We start from the raw sequence: 14,575 nt of genomic DNA on the forward strand, positions 1-14,575 counted from the left end.
GGCTCGATGTGATGGAAAGGTTGGATGCAAAGGGGCCTGGGTATATTGTTAGGGGTGATGGAACTCTGTTTTTTATCTTAATTATGGTGGTAGTTACATGATTGTATGCATTTACTAAATTTCAAATAACTGTTCAAGAAAATAAGTAACTTTTACTATATGTAAATTTTATCTTAAAAATGAAAAAAAAAAAAAAAAAGAAGTTGAAGACCACAGCCTGACCAATTTCATGGTAACAGGATGTCAGTATCCCACAAAGCCGGGTTAAGGGGATTCAGACGCACTGTTAGCCAGAGCGTCAGTTAGTGAACGCTGCTTGAAAGGCAACCTGATAGTCTATCTTAAAATTTTAAAACGTGTACTCCTTAAAACAGGCAATTACATTTCTGGACCGTATCTTACAGACGTCCTTGAACAAGTGCCACTGGTAGAGTCAGACCAGCAGGGATGCCCATGTGGGACAGCCCACCTGGTCCCCCCAGCCTGGGGACAATCAGGAAATGCCATCCTTGCTGTGGGTCCTGGGGAGGCAGGTGCTGTGGTTGCCCCACTCATATCCTCTTGGGTCTTACTAGATTAGTGCACACAGAACAGTCTTCCAGTTGCCTGAAAACTTCCTCTGGCTCGAACTAAGACCGCTACTCCCAGCAGCCCTCAAATAATGACTTCTAGGAGTTGGTCTATAAGTACCTGTTTTCTGTTAGGGGGCTAACTCTGAGGCATCCTTTCTACACTGATTCCCAGAATTCCTCACCGGGACTAAACTTCAGCTGTCAAAGATGGTGACTGCCTTGGTAACACATCTGTTAGTTACTTCCTTCTCTCCCCTGCTTGATTCTCCTCTCCTGGGATTATGTCTCAAACAAGGCGATTTTGCTTAAAACCTTGGGTTTGCTTCAGGGGGAAACCACACTAAGACAATTGGGCCCTCCTGGAAGAAAGGCAGTGATGGTGGCACCACCCATTAGTGGCTTCCTGATGTGTGAGCATCAATGAAGGGACCAGAGAGGAGGAAGTGACAACTGTTCAAGAGTCCCATGTGTGACCCGTGCAGTCTGGAGGAGCAGAAGGTGGACAGATTTTTGCATGAGTACAGTCTTGTGCCAGTGAATGTAAATTATTGCTGTTGTTGGGACCCCCAACATGGTTGCTTACACGGTCAACAGTGGGACAAAAACACATGCCATGTTAGAGTTTCTCAAGGTCCCTGCTTTAAATAAGACTAAGACAGATGAACTTGTGGGTTACTGAAGGTGTGCTTTTCACAAGCACCATCAGTCACTGCCCAGAGATTTAAATTTCACAAATGGAATCTGTAGCCTGTGAAGTGCTGTTTAAGTTGGATATTAATAATTTGTGCCCCTTCCACTACCAAGGAAAAGTTTTGAGAAATTACTGCTTATGTTGTGAATTTTAGAACCTCCTGGGTCAATTCATCTTCTAAAGTTAACCGGTCAAAGCAGCTGCCGTTCGAGACATCAAAGATTAAGTCTTCATAACCCACAGTGGGCTGGCTCCAAAGACAAGACACGAGTTTCCAGCCTACCTGGGCATGTCTGATTCAGATCACTTTCTTTCACACACAGCAATCGCTGCTGAATCAGTTCAAGCCAACTGGACTCATTATGAAGACTATCCTTTCTGGAAGGTGACACGAGGTCAAGCAAGACAGCCCCTGAAGACTCTTCTGAGTGTCTACAAGTGCACTGTGCTGTTACTCCTGGCAATATCAGAGCGTGAGGCACAGAGGGGTCACCTCGTTCACACGGGATCAGAGGTGGCAGAGTCACCTGCAATGCTGGTCTCATGTTACACTGGGCTAAGCTTCTGTGAGACACAGCCAACAGGATGATCGATTAATACCACTAATCATGTGGCTTGACGGCGTAGACTGTGCCGAGTGACCGGTGCCTATATAGGTGTGCGTGGGCAGCAAGTGATGAAACTTGTCTCAGCAACTCAATTTATTCATAAACTATAGAAATACCTTATCGTCTCCTTAAAAGTGACTTAGAAAATTCTGTATGACTGTAGAAGACAATTTTTGTGATACGTTGACCCTATAACTCATCCAGGTGTTGCTCATTTGGTAATATGCCAGGGTGGGTTGGAAAAGATTCTAACATTTAACATGACTGATCAAAAGATTTTGATGAGAAATCCATACAGATTTCTGCAAAATGAGTGCAAAGGAAGAATTTCTTGATGTACATCTATCTTGATATGAATCAATATATATTTATCCAGCTCTTAAGTTTGAGAAAGGATGCCAAGTTCTTGTTAACTGTAGTCTCAAGCAAATATTAGACTTATAAAATGTGAAGGTGTGTGTGACCACTGTATTATCAAGTGTAAACCAAGAACTTTCAGGAAGACCCAGACCTTTAAGAAAGGTCATTCAGCAGCTGGGTCTGCTGGGACAGAGGGAGGCAGATGATTGCCCAATCTTAGCAGCTCTCCTTTGAAAAAATTATCTTGTTTCCCCTTAATTACAAGTTTCTTTGCTTATAAAAGATTTGGATGATTTCAGCCGTATGTATCACACTGGATGCAGAGCAGGGTGAAGAGGGGAGGTGCCCAATCATAAAAATTCAGACAGGCTTGGGGTGGGACCCACAGAAAACCCAGAAACTCAGGCTTGTAGGAGACAGAGAAGGCTGGGGAAGAACGGGGGAAACGAGGGCCGAGGTGAAGGACAGGGCTCCAGGGCAGGGGTTTGCCAGGGTGACCCAGACTTTGGTAGACTTCAGGAGAGTCCAAAACAGCAGCGGCAGTAGGTGGTGCTCTCAGCAGGGGAGGGCTGAGCGCGCGTGGAAAGGAGTCCTCTGACCAGGCTAGCTCACCCCTGCTCAAGCCACAGAGCACGGGGCCACAGCAAGGCTGCGCTGGGCCCTGAGCAGTGCCAGGGCTCAGGCCAAGAAGGCTGAAACCTAGCACCAGGCTATGGGCAACAGAGGGTGGCTGGCTGGTCCAGCACGATGCTACGAGTGAAAGGCTGATGCAGGGAGCCCTTTGGTGGCCAGAGGAGTCATCACAGCAGATACCAGGCTTGTGGCTCAGCAGGAGCAATTCCAAACCCACGTGCTGGGGCTGGGCTGCTGAGATGCTGTTTGCTATAAAGCACATCCCTGACTGGTCAAGGGATATGCCTTGCATCTTGAAGGATGCAGCCTTCAGCTAAGAAGCCCAAGTACAGCCCAGATGCACACAGGGCTGTCTAATAAGGCAGCTACCGTGTAGCATGCTGCCCCTCAGAACTTGTCCCTGCCCTGCTCTGCTCCCTCCGACAGCCTCGACCACACTGGTCTCTTCACTTTCCTTTAGGAATGCCCATCGCTCTCCCCTCTCAGGCCTGTCCACCTGTTTTCCCCTCTGCCTGGGCTGCTCCTCCCCTGGGCTGGACATCCTCTGTGCTCACTTCCTCATTTTATTCCAGTTGCTGCTCAAATAAACTTGAAAAAGTTCTTTCCAGACCATTCTTACTAAAATAGCACTTTTCTTTCTCTAGCCTCTTACACCCTGGATTTATCTGTTTTGTTGTTGTTGTTGTTGTTGTTGTTGTTGTTCTAAATAGCACTTATATTCCTTGATACTGTATCATCTATTTATTGCACACAATCTATTTCCCCACTGTAATAGAAGCACTCGGGGGGCGGAACCAACATGGCCATCGTATCTTCAATGTGTAGAACCAGACTTGGTACAGAGAGGTGCTCACTAAGTATTAACTGAAGGAATGAATGAATGACTGAATGAGCACACTGTACTAGTGCCCACCGTATGGGGTGAGTGGCTGTGCTGGTCCCCACCCGCCCTCAGGTGACGTGATCAGCACAGGTAATTAAGTCAGGTTGCCTAAGGCTGCCAGTGGCCCTAAGAGGAGACTACACGACTCCAGAGAACTTGGGGCTGCCAGGTGTTGTGGAGAGAAGCTTTCAGCTCACAGTGACTCTTTCCACTGCATGGGTCTCTCCCCAGCTGGGTGTCCCCACCTCCTGGGCACAGTGGCAGCCACGATGGACACATGCACTCCCAGACCTCCCACAGGGGCTGGAGACCCGCAGGCTTCCGGGCAAGTGGCAACCCTGAAAGCAACCTGGAGACTGCACGCACCCCCAGGAGACAAAACCCTCTGCTTTGTATTCTCAGTAAGAGTCAAGAGGACACTGCACTGTTGAAAAGGGAGGAATTGGAAATCAGGATAGATTGCTTTCTGATGAAAAACATGAGTTCCTTAATTTAGAAAACCATCCCGGACAGCAGAAGAGCACAGCGGATAAGGCAGAAAAGAGACTCACTGATTCTGAAAGACGGTTTGATAAGTTATCTGATTACTCAGAAAGGTAAAAAGGTTTCCTGTAAGTGTAAAAAGATTGAGATCATGAGCAAAAAGATAAAGAGTCATGAAAAACTGATTCAGGAGGTGTCATAAAAGCTATTTCCCTGAGCTGGAAAGACTAGCATCTCTAGATTAAAAGGGCTTAACAAGTATCAGAGAAATTAATATGAAGAAGGAATACATACTTAAAATTCCCTGGAACATTTTCTTAAATTTAAGACTAAGTTAAAAATCTTATAAGTAACCATGTAGATAAAATGATCAAGTTGGAAGCACACTTCTTTTCTGCAACTGGGAAGATCAGAAGCAAATGGAACCACGTTGCAGTTGGTAATTGAACAATTCCAGGGCAAGGCAAACGGGAGAGGAGTTCCCAGACAGACAAGGTGCCAGGAAGGCTGCAACTCACTTATCTTTCTTCATTCTGTTTTCTCAAGAAGCAGGCCAGCAATCTTGGAAACAAATCACAGTACAGAACACAAGCACGAGGAAAATGACACAGGGAAGAAGTGTGGCGAGCAACGACACAGTTAAAAGTTAAAATTATTGTGTGACTAATTAGTTAAACATTTAAATACAATATGAAGTGCAATTAATTATTTAATTCTGCAAGGAAACAACGCAAAATGTAAAGATAACCATGCAAAGAAAAAGACTGATAATTAAGCAATATCATTAAAGCCAAGGTTATACTAAGAAGATCTTGGGAAGTTGGAGGAGGACGTGGGTGGGAAAGGTAACTCTCATGTCCATGGAGAGGGTCCCGCGCCTGTAGCATTCCTGACACTGATAAAAGCGCATAGGAGCAACTTTCTTTTTCTTTTTCTTTTTTTTTTTGAAAGACAAGGGTAAACATTAACCCAGTAAAAACAGAATTCCCAACTTCCAAATCACTTGGGAAAAAAGCAAATCCACAAAACATTTGGCCAAAGATAGGAAGGAAAGAAGCAGGGAGGCATTAAAAATCCACAACAGCTTACATAAAGCTGAGATGAAATAAGACCAGTGATGTCCATCTTCACAACAAACATTATAACAAATAAAAGCAAAGACTCCCAGGCTGCATCCGAACACAGGTGGTTTACAGGAGACAGGTCTAAAACAATGACAGAGAAATGAAGATAAGTCAGTAAGTAAATGCATACATCCATCCACACATACATGACGGGGCAAGATCTACCAAGGTAAGGCACACAAATAAGAAAAGGGATCTGTTTTAAAAGGTGGGCTTGTGCAGGAAGCTTGTGACTCCCCGTAATTCCTTGTAGCATGAGCGTCATATTTATGCACAAGGACTATATCGATGAGCCATGGGGGTGGCACTGGGAGCCAAGGGGTGAGTGTAAGCCTCAGAATGTGCTGGCTAGGCTGCCGTGCGGGGCCCGGGAGAGGACTCAATCGTGATCCCCAGGGGGAAGTAGAGGAAGAAGTGGAAGGATGCTAGAGGCCGAGCTCTGCACAGAGACACCTTCTCTCTTTGCTCCTGGCAAGGTCGATCTGGCAGCCAAACCTCGCTAAAACCTGGGCACCCATGGGCTCTTCGTGGAAAGGGGTAAAGGAGCCTATTTCAAGCAAACTCCAGATGCAGAGGGGACCTGCAGGAGGCCCCCAGGAACGGCAGCAACACAGAGAGGCCTTCAGAGTTTCCCGGGGGCACAGGTTTGGGGGTCTGGCTCTGCTTCACCGACAGTGAGTAACACTAGGAAAGGTGCTCTGATGGGGATCTGGGGACACACACAGCAGACCAGGGCACTCGTTGAGGGCCGGAACGGGTCAGAAGCAGGCGCTAAGCTCACATCACAACCGTCATACTGCGGGAGGATGAAGTAAGGAGCCGCATCCCAGAGGCTGTGCTTGGACACGGGAGGCACCCAGAAGGGACCGGCGCTGAGCTCGGGCCTGTACCCTTGGCTGAAATCAGTGCTCTGCCCAGATGCCCCAGACCCCTTTCTACCACTCCCCTGAGCTCCTGACCTCGAGGGTGTTTCCTCAGCCTGCAGTGTTTCTCTGGAGGGAGGGCTCCTCGGGCTGCTGGGACCCACCAGGCCCCCTGAAGGCCGGCTGGGAGTCCCTGGGAGCTGGCTCCTCCACCATGGCCCTTAGCCAACGACGAACGAGTGTGGGTGGATTCAAGCCCACTCCTTTCTGAGGCGTCCCTTCCACCTCAGAGCAACACCGACATCCCAGAGCTGCTGGCGGCCCGGCTGAGTGTCCTGGGAGGACCTGGCCTGAGATCACCCCCAGCTCAGCTTCCTGCCCTCCCGGGTCCTGCGCCCCCTCCTCCCTGGTCGGGTTCTCATCTCAGGACCTGTTCCTGGGACTCCGACCACAACAGGCGTGCCAGCCTCCCACGGCTCCGCTACCCTCACCATCTAATTGCCTCCCTTTGTTCTGGCTTCCGGGCAAAGGCTCCCGCACAGCTTGTGCCCGGTGTAGACCCTCCCATGGCTCTCAGAGGACCTGTGAGAGAATATCTCCACCTAGCTTTTTGAAAACCTGTAAAGTGGCTGTTGAAGCTTTTCCTTGTTGGATACCAGGCTTCTCCTCTCCGGGACAGATAATCCTTTGTTGTGGTGCTGGTAGAGGGGCTGTCCTATGCATTACAGGATGTTTAACAGCATCCCTGGCCTGACCCACTAGACACCAATAGCGTTCTTCCTCTCCCTCGGTTGTGCTCAACAAAAATGTCTCAGACGTGGCCAGACATCCCCGGGAGAAGAGCTGCCCGGGACGAGAGCCACCCATCTACACTGGCCCCAGAGTCTACGCTGGTCCCACTGACACACCTTCCCTCACGGTCTGCAGTGAGGGCCCACTTCCTCCCCTTTCACGACCAGCTACATTCAGGGTAGGAGGGAGGTCGTTTTGCTTTGAAAATACAAAAGACCTCAAAGGCTTGACCTCTAAGCCAGCCCATCACCCTCCGGCATTCTCTGGACTTGGCTGTGTTTGACGTCAGCAGCTCTCTCACGTCCCCCAGCCATGGTTCAAAAGCTTTTTCATCCCCTCTGGAGGAACACGCTCTGTGTAGAGTCTCAACTTTAATTTTCCTTCCCTTTGGTAACAGGAGGAGTGATTTCCCCAAGGTGTTCTAAGTGTTGAGGACCACCCCTCGGGCTGGTCAGACGGATCCCCAGGTGCACTCACTAACTTAGCCTTCTCCATCAAGGAGTGTGATCCCTCCATGCCAAGGAACCGTGAGCAAGATTTATAACACACCTGGAAGAAAAGGTGGCCCAAGCCAAGGTGGCTGTATGTCACTCCCACCCCACTTGCAGCTGTTCACTGTTTTGTGAGATTCTCCCTGGCCAAGTCGGAGATGTGGAAAGCACACTGAGTTTGGTGCCAGGGGACTTAACGTAGCTGTATGACTTCGGAAAGATTTCTTAACCTTTCTGAGTCTCAGTTTCTTCATACAAAAATGGGTACCAACTCATGGGTAGGTTTGTTTTCTTAATCAAATGAGATAATATATGCAAAATCACCTGGCAAAATGCCGAGCAAAGAGCTGTCACTCAATAAAGGGGGATCACCCTGTCCTTTATGATCCTGGTCAACTTCCTTCATCCATTCGAACCTTGATATTCTCATTTTGTAAGATGACAATGATAATGCCAATCTCTCTGGAGTTGCTATGGAAACAAAGTAACAACTGAGAACTTTTCAGAACCCTACAGTGGCCACTGCACCACCACTGTGGAAAACACTGGAGCCTGTGACGGGGTGAGCACTGGGCGGCTGGAGGTCAGCTCTAGTGCCAGTGTGCAGGGCTCATGCTCCCTGACCCGCCCAGGGCACCTGCTCCCCTCGACTTAATATTAATGCAGTTTTGGATGCTTCCCAGAAAGCACTGGTCTTGAGTGAAGCTTCCAAAGTACCCCATCCAAAATCAAGGGACCATTGTCGGTTCAGAATCCAGAAGGGCTTAGATCTTCTGAAGGGGAGAGAGATCCTACAGTACAAAACACTCTCCCTTTGACACCTAGTAAGAGCTCACCCTGGGTCAGTCATCGTGTTGTGCTAAACATCTTGCATGACTTATTTTATGCAGCTGTCACCTAAGCCTGTGTCGTGGGCACTGTTATCACGCTCAGTTTACAGATGAGCTAACGAGGCCCAGAGTGGAAGCTCAAGCGTTGGAGCTGGAATTTTAATCTAATAGTCTGAGTTTGTACAGCTGGAAACATCCTAGTTTTAAATATTCAAATATTTGGTTGTCATTCTAGAGCTCAGATCAGCACCAGTGCTTGGGGGTATAGGGACGAAAGGTTTTTTTTTTCCCTCAAGATAAGAATATTTTATCAACTAAGAGTTGTCCCGAGGGAAACACGGTATCTTTAAATTAAGGATCTCCCTGTTACTACATAGATTGGGGAACAGCCTAAACAAACAGCCATCAGACACACAGAGGGGAGAATTCTGTGTTCCTGGGGTTTTGGTTATATCAGGATTTAAATGTTCCAGAAACACGAGGTCTGGGATGCTGGCAAAACACAAAAGATACATAGAACGTAGTCTGTATGGGAACAGTATTTTAAGTAGAGGGTCAAGTTCTATCTAGAAAAGAAATTAGGATGGAATATGACAGGTCATGGGTGGAGTCAAATCAAATACCAAGAGATCCATAGTGGCTAAAGAGATGCAGGGGTTCAAAGAGGCAAGATGGGAGCTAAAATGAGCATCCAGAGATTAAAAAGCACTAACAAGCCTAAGCAGCCAAGAAACCTGCTCTTGCCACTGTTATTCAACACTGCCCTGGAGGTCTTAGTCAACGCAAAAAGGCAAAAAAGAGAAATAAAAGGGACGTAAGTTAGAATGGAAAAAAAAAGTGTCTTTACTCAATGAATTGACTGTCTACATAGGTGATCCAAAACACCGTACCAGAAAGCTGCTTGAACTAATAAATGGATTCAGCAAATTTGCATAGTATAATACCAATATAAAATACCAACTGTAAGTCTATATACTAGCAACAAACAACTGGAAATTAAAGTAAAAATGCCATGTACGGCAGCACCAGGAAGCACAAAATACTTAGGGACAAATCTGACAAAAGATGTGAAAGACCTGTGCACTGAAAACCATAAAACTGCTAAACAAATCAAAGATCACTAAATAAACGCAGAGCTATACTTTATTCATGGACCAGAAGACTCTACGTTGCTAAGATTAACAGCATCTCTAGATTGATCTAGAGATTTAACACAACCTCTGTTAAAATCCTAGCAGGCTTTTTGCAGAAAATGAAATCCTGATACTAAAATGCAGTGAAACCTAGAACAGCCAAAACAGCCTGGGAAAAGAAAAAATCAGACGGCTGCCACCACCATATTTCATGACTTACTATTAAGCTACAGTTTTCAAGATAATGTGGCTCTGGTGTCAAATTGGACAAATAAATCAGTGGAACAGAACAGAGAGCCCCCAAACTGACCCATACATAAGGGGACCACTGATTTTTAAAATAAAGGTGTAATGGCAATGCAGCGGAGAAAGATTAGTCTTTTCGATAAAGGGTACTGAACAACTGGATATAACACACGCATGCACAAATGCTGACCCTGAATCCACACCTTGTTCCACATACAAATATTAACTCAAAATGGGTGACAGACCTAAACGTAAAACCTCAAAATCTTAGAGTTGTAGAAGAAAACACAGAACATCTTTTTGACCTTATGTTAGACAAAAATGTCTTAGATGTGACACCAAACAGTAAAACTTCATAAAATAACATCATTTGAATTAAAAACTCCTGTTCTTAGAAAGATACTGTTGGAAGAATGAAAAGACAAGCCACAGACTGGCATAAAGTATTTGCAAAATATATTTCTAATAAACAACTTACATGCTGTATACATAAAGAAGTCTCATAATTTAATAATAAGGAAATAAATAATTTTTTAAGGTGAGTAAAAGATTTGAATAAGCACTTCACAAAAGAAGACATATGGATGTCAAATGAGCACATCAGAGGATTCTCAACATCATTAGTCGGCAGGGAAGTTCAAACGGAAACCACAATGCCCACTACTACGTACCTGTTAGAATGTACCAGATTTAAAACACTGACCCTGCCGAGTGTTGGTGAGGATGTGAAGGAACTGGAACTCTCATACACTGCTGTTGGGGATGTTAACTGGTACAACCACTTTTGAACAAACAGTTTGGCTACCCCACTTCTAGGAATGAACCCTGACCCTGTAGGTGGTGGCATCGGGGAACTCAGCTGGGGGCACTGGAGACAGTGGAGACAGGGAGATGAGGCCAGAATCAAGAGGGGACAAGGAGTTACATCTCCAGGGCTCCGGGGTGGCCACACCTGCAGCCCCAAGGGCTCGGCATCAGGAGCAAGGCCGTGCAGTATCACACGCAAGCGGCTCCTCTCATCCTTAAGAGATGCTTAAGGTGGTGCAGGGGGAAGAGGGATTTGGGACCAGAACTCAGCCAGCGTACAGATGCCATCTCTGTCACCTACTAATGGTGTCACCTGGGGTAATGTGCTTGGCCTGCCTGAACCTCAGGTGTCCCCTGTGAAATGGGAATAATCCCCACCCACAAGCTTAAGGCTACTCCTGCACCACACGTGCCCATGCACTTTGTTTATGAAAACCAAGGCAGGGCCGGGTCTCTCCTTGGTTTGTTAGAGCCCTTCCTCCCCTTTCTCTGCAGTACCGTTGCGTTTATTATACTCGGACTCTTGGTGTTCATTGAGGAGTATGTTTTGTGTATGCCTTTTGGCTCTTTCCAATTCTGGATTAAATTCAGAGTCCAAGACCTCAAGCCTCAAGCCCCAAGCCCCAAATTCAACCGATCAGAGTCTCATGTGTGCTCAGCCGATGAGGGGGTTTCAGACAAGAACAAGACCATCTTAATTTCTGACTGTGGGCTCTGATAAACAACAAACATGAAACACCTACCGCAAGGCAGACACCCAAGGAGCATCACTTTCTTTTTCCTTTCCTCTCAGGGAGGGATCTGGATAAAATCTGAGTGAGCCAACTTGTCTGTTATCAAGCCTCCAACTCTCACTGCAGATCCAGATGTGGGCCGCCCGTGGCTCTTCACAAAGATCATGCTGGATGGCCAACACTGCTAAGTGCTGTTCGGGCTCTGCTGGGAGGGTGAGAACTACTTTCAGTGGAGAGGAATTTAATCTCATTATCACCGGCAGCCCGGTTAGGGCTGATAGCCCAGCCGTAAGACGGCAGACCCTATCAACGAGATAAGGTGCATCATTTCCAGGAGATGTAGGATTGCCACTGCAAAATTATTTTTAGGAAGCTGCTTTTCTGTCCAGAACATCCACCTGAAAATAGCTCTGAGCACTGTGGAGGCAGCACCTTGCAGAATCCTGAACTGAAAGCTGAAACCTCGAGATTTATGGAGCAGATTTTACCTCTAATTCCAAATTTCGTAATGACACAAAACATGTTGATAATAAATAGCAGCTCTAAGAAGCTTGATAACATGATCCAAATTCAATTTACTCCTTGCCTTTTTATCTGGGAAGATTCTAAGTATCATGTTCCTAGAGGCAGAGGAGAGAAACAATTAATACTTCATTCCCTTCCCAGATAACAGTGGATTGTTCTATTGCATTTCTACACACAACTTGTTTCCTTTTTCTTTCCTGCTAAGAGTCCTAATTTTGATTGGGTGGCAAGTCGTACAAGCCAATCATAGCAATCCTGTTCCCTTCTGCTAGTGACTGATCTAGAGGTGGGCAGGAGAACCAGGGCTGGCAAAGGAGATGGAAGGGGAAGCTTCTAAGGACCTTTGAGCAAATACAAGAAGGTCCGTAGAAGGAAGCCCTCCCCACCACCTCTGCACTCCTACCTTTGGAGCAGGGTGTGGGCATCCGATGCCTGAAGATGCAGCAGCCATCTTGCCACCGGAAGACCACACCTGGGGAAGTAAAGGCAGCGTGTTGAAGAGGCAGAGTGGAGGTACGTGGGGGAGGGGGTGCTTCGTGACATGGTGAACTGCTGAAGCAAACCTTAAACCATCTACCTCTGCATGTCTTGATAATTGAATAAAAGTCCTACTAGCTTAAACCACTAAAGGCTGGGCTTTGGCTATTTATAGATAAAACAATCCTAATTATCTGTTCTCTCCATCTTCCTTAGTAGACAGAACCCCGCTCCCCCTGCCAATTTTCATCTGAACACACGGCCACTTGGATTAATGCTCCATTTCCCAGCTTCCCTTGCAACTAAGTATGCCTGTGTTACCAAGGAGATGTTAGCAGATGTGTCAGGTGGCAGCTGCTAGGAACCGTCCTTAAAAAAAGGTATTGCTGAATATATTTTTTCCCCTTTCTCTTTATCACTTTCTTTATCCAGCTACCTGGAATGAGAGTGTGATGGCTGGAACTTTAACCACCATCTTGGACCGTGAAGATGAAGGTCTCATTCTAGGGAAAGTTGCAAGGTAAGAGAGCCCGGGTCCCTGGGTCTTTTGTAGGAAAGAACAGCCCTGGATTGCCTATCTTCAGACTTATATGAGGGACAAATCAGCTTCTCTTATGTTTAAGCCACTATTACTTTGTTTTTTCTATTAACGTAGCTGAATTTAGTCCCGACGGATACACTAAACAAGCAGTTGCTGGAGGTACCCCATAACCGCTGTAGCTATCATGACCTGAGTCTACCACAACAGCCCTCTACCTTCTAGATGGGGGAAGAAAGGAACCGACAGGAAGTTGCAGCTACTCGACTCTGCTGTTGTAGCGTGAAAGCAGCCACAGACAATATGTAAACAGGTGGGTGTGGCTGTGTCTCAATAAAACTTTATTTATAAAAACAGGTAGTGGGCTAGATTGGGCCTGTGGACTAGGCATTTTCGATGCCAAACAGCAGGGTGTTAGATGTTCACTTATCAAACATTTGCTCTGTGCATGACTTTGTCCAGATATTTCAAAACACTGTTACTCATTATTCAAATCAGAGTCCTGAAAGTCTCACGGACAAGGACACTGAGACTTGGGAATAGGACGTAGCTTGGTTAGAGCTCACAGCCAAAGCTCACAGCTGGGATGTGGACCCAGACCCACATCTCTAAAATCCATGCCCATTTCGATACATCCCTCATATCACTTTCTGCGAATGAAATTTCTTTTCTAACAATTGTGTGAGTCGTGCCTGTGAGACTGACCACAGGTGCATCTGACCACATTTCCAACACTCCCCAAGGGCCAGAAGACAGGACCATGCCAGCAAAGCCCTGGGACAGGGCGCGAACACAAACATTTTTCTCGTTGAACACACTTCCTGTAGACAGAACAGTCAGCTTCGAATTGTGGGTGGGAAAGGAAGGGAGAGACAATGGAAGGAAAAAAAGAGAGGCACGAGGCTCTGAGGAATTCCACAGCAGAATAGCCTAATTATAGTGTCTCTTCTCCTGGGCCTGAGAACCCAGTGGGCAGGAAGTTAGAAATACCAGGCCCACCAACAGGAACCTACCACGCGCTGACCCCTGAATGAAGGGCTTTCTTTCTATGATCTTATTTAATCCTTGCAAAATCCCTATGAAGTTGATGCCAGGACCCCCTTTCTTAGTGGTACCAGCGGCTCAGAGAATTGGGTTGATTTGCACAAGGCCACCAAGACAGTGAGGGGCAAGGCTGTGAGCTAAAGGACATCTGTGTCCCTCCAAAGCCCAAGCCCTCGCCCTGTCCCATGGCTTTCCAGGGTCACTCAAGGTGGAAGAGCAACGGGGGCTTCTGTGGGAGTGGTTTATCCCACCAGCAACACCCTACTGGTCAGAGTGTGCCTGTCCAACCCTGGTTCTCCTTACTCATTTCTATCTGGGTGGGGAAGCAAAATCTGCAGGGGTGGGAAGGGCCCTGACTTTGGAGGGAGGAGCTGCATCAAATCCCAGCTCTTCCACAAAGAACCGTTTGCAGATGCATCAACCCTTGGGGTCTCAGCCCTCTTTATGCAAAAATGATAATGATAAAGACCTACCCACATAGATATACAATGGAATACTACTTAGCCATAAAAAAGAAGGAAATAATGCCATTTGCAGCAACATGGACGGACCTAGAGATTATCCTACTGAGTCAGAGAAAGACAAATACCACATGATATCACTTATTTGTGGAATCTAAAAAAAATGAGACAATGTATTTATTTACAAAACAGAAACAGACTCACAGACATAGAACACAAAACTTATGGTTACCACAGGGGAAAGAGCAGGAGGGATAAATTAGGAGTTTGGGATCAGCAG

General features: G+C 46.6%; 1 long non-coding RNA gene across 1 annotated transcript in view; it reads right to left on the bottom strand.

Annotated features, from left to right (window-relative positions):
• Positions 1-5,244: 5,244 nt before the first annotated feature.
• Positions 5,245-14,575, bottom strand: part of LOC116158361 (uncharacterized) — a 41,081-nt gene continuing 31,750 nt past the window's right edge. Inside the window, exons 2-4 of the long non-coding RNA XR_010384716.1 lie at positions 12,179-12,247; positions 11,260-11,452; positions 5,245-5,435 (exon numbers count right to left, since the gene is read on the bottom strand). This is a non-coding gene — a long non-coding RNA (uncharacterized LOC116158361). The remainder of the gene's footprint in view (positions 5,436-11,259; positions 11,453-12,178; positions 12,248-14,575) is intronic.

The sequence above is a fragment of the Camelus dromedarius genome, chromosome 17, assembly GCF_036321535.1.
Source record: "Camelus dromedarius isolate mCamDro1 chromosome 17, mCamDro1.pat, whole genome shotgun sequence".
NCBI classification, from domain to species: domain Eukaryota; kingdom Metazoa; phylum Chordata; class Mammalia; order Artiodactyla; family Camelidae; genus Camelus; species Camelus dromedarius.